Source organism: Spermophilus citellus (assembly GCF_964194105.1).
Source record: "Spermophilus citellus genome assembly, chromosome: 4".
In the NCBI taxonomy this organism is placed as follows: Eukaryota; Metazoa; Chordata; class Mammalia; order Rodentia; family Sciuridae; genus Spermophilus; species Spermophilus citellus.
This window is the reverse complement of record NC_138185.1, coordinates 10,197,457-10,204,889: the sequence shown is the minus strand read 5'-3', so window position 1 is coordinate 10,204,889 and position 7,433 is coordinate 10,197,457. Positions and strand designations below refer to the sequence as shown.

Sequence of the window (7,433 nt, the reverse complement as noted above, 5' to 3'; positions counted from 1 at the left end):
CACATTTCACACACACACACACACATATCCCTGAAAGCTGTACTGGCTGACTGCTGGCAAAATCAAACCGCATTTAGTTTGTCTGTCGTCTGTCTTTCTCCCTCTCCAGCTTGGGATGTTATTCAACCATCTTAAATGTGCAATTAAATGGCTTTTAACTTTTTCACGGAATCCCCTCTAAGCTATTTCTTTTTGCGAATGGGGCCACTGGGGAAACTTTCTGATCCCAAGCCCTCCCTCCCCACGTAGAAAAGTGACTTGTAAATAGATTCCGCTGGCCCGTCCCCCGAGCTGTTGTGTGCATCGTTGTGCCCTTTACAACTTACTTCCTGTGTTTTGATTCCTGTTTTCTAGGCAGCAGCTTCTTAGAAGTCCTGTGGGTCTGTTTCTACTCCGTGGAGAGACTTCTTTGCTGTCAGAGGTACTTTTGTTGGTGGGTTTGGTTTGGTTTTTGTTAGTGTTTAGGTGGCGTTGGCAGCTGCCTGCTTTATCTGCTGGCTCCTTACAGAGACGTGAAATGCACCTCTGGGGCGTGACGGACCAGACAGCAATATTTGGTGTTTAGAGCAAAGATTAAACTTTGAGGCATTCTGACTGTCAATTGTGGGAAGAAAGAGACTTAGAAATGGAAATAGAGCACAGAGTCTTCTCCTAATATTAAAATCTTATTGTAGTTTGATTTTAACTTCCTGGAGTGTCCATTTCCTCCATCTGAAGAACAGGAATTTAAATAACCACTTCAGGAGATTAGTTTGAAGATCACATGAGATAATTCACATGAAAGCACCTAACACACAATCAATTTTTGAAAAATCTATAAATGGCCATGGAATATGAATCTTGAAGAACTTCACTAATGGTATAAGGATCCTGCTTCTGTCAAGGGGCATTAATAAAAGCAGAGTGCTCGTGTTAGATTAGGGTGCACCAGTTTAATTATTCACTGCACGCATAGTAATGAGGCTCCCATGAGCTGGGCTTTGGGGACTGAATGGTGGACAGGCAGGATGCTCGGCAGATGGTTGTGCAAACTGCGCAGGAGTCATGGGACAAACACTTCTGGAGTGCGGTGTGTGTGTGTGTGTGTGTAAAGCAATTTAAGGGAATGTGTATTTTGCCCGTGTGTGTGTGTGTGTGTGTGTGTGTGTGTGTGTATATATATATATAATATATATATATATATAATATATATATAATATATATATATTATATATATATATAATATATATAATATATATATATTATATATATATATATTGCTAATATATTTATGGCTTTTAGCATAGAAAAAATTTCTGGGAAAATATATGAGAAATTTATTACAGAGACTCCTTTTTTGTGAATAAATTAGGAAAGTAGATAGGTGAATGTCTTGTACTATTTATTTATTTTTGATGCCAGGGATTGAACCCAGTGCCTCATAACCACTGAGCCACATCCCCAGCTCTTTATATTTTTTACTTTGAGACAGGAATCTTTTTTAGTTGCTTAGGGAGGGCCTTGCTAAATTGCTGAGGCTGATCTTAAATTTGTGATCTCCTGCCTCAGCCTCCCAAGTCACTGGGATTACAGGCACATGCCACCCCGCCCAACTATTTAATAATTTCTATAAACTTTGAGGTTTCTAATTATAAGCATGTGTTCTTATTTATTTAAATGTTACAAAGGCTTCTCTGATCAGTAGGCTAATGGCACATTTTATTTTCTTTATTAGATCTTTCTCTACTAAACAAAAAACCTGTTAAATAAAGAGAATAAATTACCACCTTTTTGAAATATTTAATTTGTCCTGTTGAACAAATTAAATATTAAGTAGAATATTATTATACTTGAAAAGAGGTCATTTCCAGGTTGCAAGAGTTCACCATCTCTTGCCAAAATGTCCCAACTCACCCTTGCCCACAGCTGTTCAGAAAGTAGCATTTCATTCTACAGATAATTATTGAGCACCCATAGTGTGCCAGGCTTGCTCTAGGTGCTGAGTTCAGACAAATCCCTTGGGGTGTAATAGCCTAGATTGAAAGGGTAAAGTTTCTAAGCTGCAAAGCCTGAGTTAAAATGTAAAGGACCAGGTATTGTTAAGTTCCTATGCTACACTCAAAACCTGAAATTCCTGTAGCTGTTAGGACAATTCCCGGGACTGCCCAGTAGATATTCCCCCTGACCATATAGTTGTTTAATAACCTAGGACCCTGTGCAGCTTGGCACGTAGGCATCTCAGGGCCCAAACCAATCAGTTTGATTGTCCACCCCGCTTTAGGACTGACCTATCACCCCCGCCCGACCTGTTCCCGCCAATGAATGTGCTAATCATGTTTGAGAGTTGTAGTTTGATTTTCCCGCGCCTCATGATGATTTGCTCTGATGTATGCAAAGCCCCCCACCCTCCCCAAAAAGTGTACTTAAGCACTGCTTAACCCCTGCTCGGGGCTCTTGGCCGCTCTCCCTTCTTGAGTGGGCCTGGAGCCCCAGCACGCTGGATTCTCAATAAACCCCCTTTTGCTGTTGCATGAGTCGGTCTCTTGGTGGTCTCTTCCTCCGACGTTCACCGGACCCTTACAAGATCACAGTTGGTTTTGTAAAAATTATTTACAATAAACAATAAAGCAAATGTTATGTTATGAGTATGCATGAATCCCACTATCATATATAATTATAAAGTACCAAAATAAAATTTAAAAAAATAATAAAGTAAGTATGTATCTTTCATGGAAGTACATAAGGCGTCTCATGAGGAATGGCAAGGCAGAAGGAGAGCACTTTTTGCTTATTGCAAGACTAAGCAGTGGCAGACTGGGAGCAAAGAAGGTTCCAGGCCTGAAGGACTGGGAAGGGCCTCAGAAAGGCTGGGCAGTGACACAGGACTGTCATGCTGCTCTGTGCACTGCTGGAAACACTTTGTGATTCAAAACTTGTGTTTTAAAACATAAAAAACCCTGATGGCTTCATTATCTTTCTGATAACTGCAGGACATCGGTTCCGGCATTGCTTCTCTTTTTTATTTAATAGTCAATATGAATGGTCAATATTAAAGAAACAAAGATCTGCTTTATGTATATAAAATAAAACTGGATAGGGGAGGCACTGGGGGGAAAGCTTAGTGGTAAAGTGGGAGCTTAGCATGCATGAGGTCCTGCGCTCAATCCCAGTACTAAAAGAATAAATAAAATTAACTTCCTATAGCCATACTCATTCACAGCCACTAAAATAATTTTTATCTATTATCCAAACAGGACCTCATGAAATATGCATATATACAGTATCATCATCATCATCATTCTTTCAGCAATGCCCATTTTATCTGCTGAAAAGTTAAATAAGTAAATGCTGCTTCAAGGTCGTGAGGGGAAATGCTCTGAGACACCTGGTCTTCAGCTGCCTCTCAGATGCGAGCCAGTGGGAGGGGCCCTGGGCTGGGTGAGTAACACCAGCACTGCCTAAAAAGAGGAAATAAGCCTTAATGCAGTTAATACCTCATCTAATTGTGTCCCTTTGATCCCCCTCCCTCAGTGGCCCCCACCTGAAAATGAAGGGCTGTCTGTGAAGTTACCTCTAAGTTCCCTGTTTCCGCCTCTTCCTTTGGGCCTTCATATTTTCAGTTCTCACTCTTTGAATTCTGCTTGAAGTTACTCAGTTTTGAGCAGTCATTTTTACTCTACGTGGCTGAGCACTAAGTGAATCCCTGCTCTTCCAAGGGCTCAGTGGGTAGATGCCTGGTGCTCTGCTTCTCAGCTGGATGTGCACCCCCCCACACACACACACACACTCCAGGGGACCCGTAGCAATGTTGGAAGACACTTTTAATTGTCACGATGGTGAAGGAGATGAGGAATATGGTCAATGTCCTACAACACACAGGACAGGCTCCACGCCTCACCAACAAGAAATATCAACAACAAAATGTGGATAGTGCCAAGAGTGAGAATCCTGGCCACAGAGAAGTTGGGAAGGAGGAAGAAGGGAGAAGAGGTGAGGGCAGAGTTGGCTAGATGCCCCTGGGTGTGGCCCACCCTAAGGACTTCGATTTCCCTTTTCTGTTGTGCTTTATTGTACTTGACTTAACCCTCCCCCGGCCAGAGCAGGACAGCTACACAGAGATAGAGGCCGATGCACACCAGCCTCATAACCATAAGGATATTCTTTCTGTTCTAAAACTTGAAGAAGTCTTCAGATGCTTGGTTTCACTTACCAACAAGACCTTAATGGGCATATGGCCTTCAGAAGCAAAGTAGATTTTTTTCCCTGAGCTTTTTGTTTCCCAAATCAATGGGAAACAAAAGAACCCTGCTCCATTCAAGTAGCTCCAAAGACTCTCAAATAAAAGCAGGAGCCATGGTTGGGCCATTTAAAATATACAGGGATGAAAAACACACTTACGAACCTTGTAAACATTCTGTAAAACACAAGGGAAACCTTTACAGAGCAGTGCTCGGGACTTTGAATGGCACAGAGCAGCCTCCAATAACACAATTTCTGTGTCTTCTAGGAATGGTCGGGTTAAAACATTCATTTTCAGCTTCTTAACACTCAGATTAAGTTACCTCACCAGAGATCAGTTCCACTTAAAAAAGCACTTACCACCCTATTTAACCAGCCATCAGAGGGGACGCAGGGGGGCAGATGGAACCCGGAGGGTCTAAAGCATTCGAATGATCAGCAAGTTCCTTCTGAAAAGGCCCGCAGACAGCGCTGCTTGTCAGGAAGCAGCGATTAGTCTAGAGAATCCTCAAAACCTGCCCAGTGTTAGAGCTCCTCTGGTTTCAGTTCCCACTGGGGGAAAAAAGTCATAAGTTTTATATTATTCACCCTCCGGGAGCCTCAGCCTCACCACGGGGTGCTGCCCCCTCTCGCCCGCCCCCAGCCTCCCTGTCCCTTCTGTCCTCTGCTCAGTCCCCTCCCCTGTTCCCAAGGCGCCAATCCAGGTGCTAAGGCAAACCCACCCACCACTAAGCCGTGCTTTTCTCCCTCTTCGGAAACTCTTTCACCCACAATTTCAATTTCCCCCCCTAACAGGCCGGCTGTGACAGACATCCACCAGGGACAGTCGTGAAAAGGCGAGCTGGCAAGCCTCGCAGGAGAGCCCTCACCAAGAAGGGCTCCGATGTCTTTTCAATCCTCAGCCTCCCCTCCCCCTCGGCCTGCCAACACAGTGGCAGGAAACTAACAACGATGATCCAGGGAGCTCAGGCAGCCTGCGTCTGATTTTTGTTGTTGTTATTTAAAAGGGGGAACAAATACAGTCATTCTGTACAGAAGAATTTAGGGGAGAAAAAAAACTAACTCTCTTAGGATCCCAGAAGGCTGTGGCCAGTGATTGGGAGCATACCAGACCAAAAAGAAAGCTGCCCAACTGGTTTGGTGGATTCTGCGGCTACTCCCTGCCTGGAGAAGTCCACAGAGCCTTATCATTTCAGTTAGGCCTGACTCGGGCATTATTTTCAAGTAAACATTTATCATTGCAAAGTTGTTCTCTTGCTACCTCCGCTGTCTTTGAATTCTATCGGGAGAACGTTGTCTTGGATTAAAGGACTCCATAGCACCAGGCCTGGACAGACTGCACCATCCAGCCTGACCAGCCCCTTCTGCGCTCTCCTCTCAGATCTTAACCAAATTGGTAACATTCTTCCTTTGCCCTCCAGGCCCGGTGCATCCGAATTTCTGTTGATCACTCAGCACTTCTTGAAGAATTCGCCACCAGCCCGCTTCTCTCCTGGTCCAGGAAGTGGAGATCTGAGCTCGGAGATTCTTTCTGCCCTGATGATATAAACAACTGCAGAGGAAGCCAAGCCAAGCTCTCCCATGCTTCTTTTGTTCTCCCAACAAGCAATTCAGAACACAGCGCCAACTTTCTTCGAATGCCTTTTCAAGACTGCTCTTAACTTGAGAGGCAGAACCCCTCTTGCTTTTATTCATATCTGTAAAAACAAAGCTTTTCTTCAACGTATTTTTTCCAAAAAGCAGAAATTCCTTAGGAGTTAAATAAATAAGTAAGCCTTTTTTTAAAAAATTATTTTTTTGGTGAGACTTCCCAAAGAAAATTACTCTTTTGTCATTACAGTTACTTAACTGCTATTTCTTTCCTTCAGACCAAAAGACAAACAGGACAGCAATAATGACCTTTGCACCTACATAGCTAACCCTAAACGGAAGCTTCCAGGGCCCTAATTCACAGCCAAGAAGAGCTAACAGTCAGGATTCAATTAGGGTTGCCATGTAGGATAGGCACCAGACAGAAAGGAGACATCTTATCATTTAATCTGCAGATACTGCTTTTAAAATCACACAGAATTAGGCCCTTCCCTTAGCAGAGGTTACTTGAAGCTTTACCATTAGCTCCTAAGATTTCATCTCCGGGTTTCTGAGATGGCCCTGAGAGTGAACCTTTCAAACCAGAGGCACCTGATCTTCCGGGTGACACACCTACCACACCTATTCTAGTCATCCCGTAAACAACGACCGGGGAAAAACAGAATAAATAAATGACCAATATTTGCAGGGGTGGCCTAGAAGTGCTTCCCACTCTGGGCGGAGCTCACTGTCTGCCTGATGTGTCTGAGGCCCTGGGTTCAACCCCAGTGGAGAGGGGGCAGTGTCTCTCCCTCATAATGGCCTCCTCCCTCTTTATCTATAAATATACTGAAGGTATTTATAGACTAATAGGTATATAAAAATCCTTTAAGCGAGTTGTAATTGGCTGTGTGATTACTGAATAAACAGCGGATGAAAGGAAAATGTGGGGTTCTGAAGGCCAGCTTTAATTTACATTTTATCTTTATATTCATTAAACTGTTTATTGACTTGTCTACATTCTTCTCTCTGCTGATTATCTTCCAGGCAGACTCTTCCCGTGAGCAACAATCAGGCAGAGAAAGTGAATTCATTTGCTTTGCTAGGAAGACAGACTAACAGAAACCCAGGGGCAGCATGGCCCTTGGAGGGTGCCTGGCACTGCATCTGCAGGAGGAACCCTTTGAGCTCCACACCTCATAGTCAGCTTGGGTGTAAAAACATGCAGGGAAAGGCTACAAGGCCCTTGCATTTCCAGAGAGCAAACAGAGCCCTCAAGCCTTGAAACCCAGAGGCAATGGGATGTATTTGAATTAACAATTGCCTCCCACAAACTTCCCCAAGTCCCTTCCCTGTGCAGTTCGCTGGGATACACAGCCCAGGGAACCCCACCACCAGGTACAGAAGAATGGGCGCCTGATGTCTTTTAAATCCCCTCTCCCCCGCCTGCTAACTAGAATAAGATATATCCCATGCTTGCATTGTTATATCAAAATGGATTCTACTGTCGTATATAACTAAAAAGAACCAATAAAAAAAAATCTTAAAAATAAAAATTAAAAAAAAAATACAGACGGCTTGCACTCATCTATACTACTCGCAGTCTAAGGTCACACTAAAGGACCAGAAAAGGAGAGAGGCCACTC

At 43.5% G+C, this 7,433-nt stretch overlaps 1 long non-coding RNA gene across 1 annotated transcript; it reads left to right on the top strand.

Moving 5' to 3' along the window:
• Positions 1-311: 311 nt before the first annotated feature.
• LOC308647607 lies at positions 312-7,224 on the top strand. Its single transcript, XR_014021664.1, has 3 exons — positions 312-421; positions 5,640-5,987; positions 6,835-7,224. It is a non-coding gene; the product is annotated as an uncharacterized lncRNA (long non-coding RNA).
• Positions 7,225-7,433: the final 209 nt, after the last annotated feature.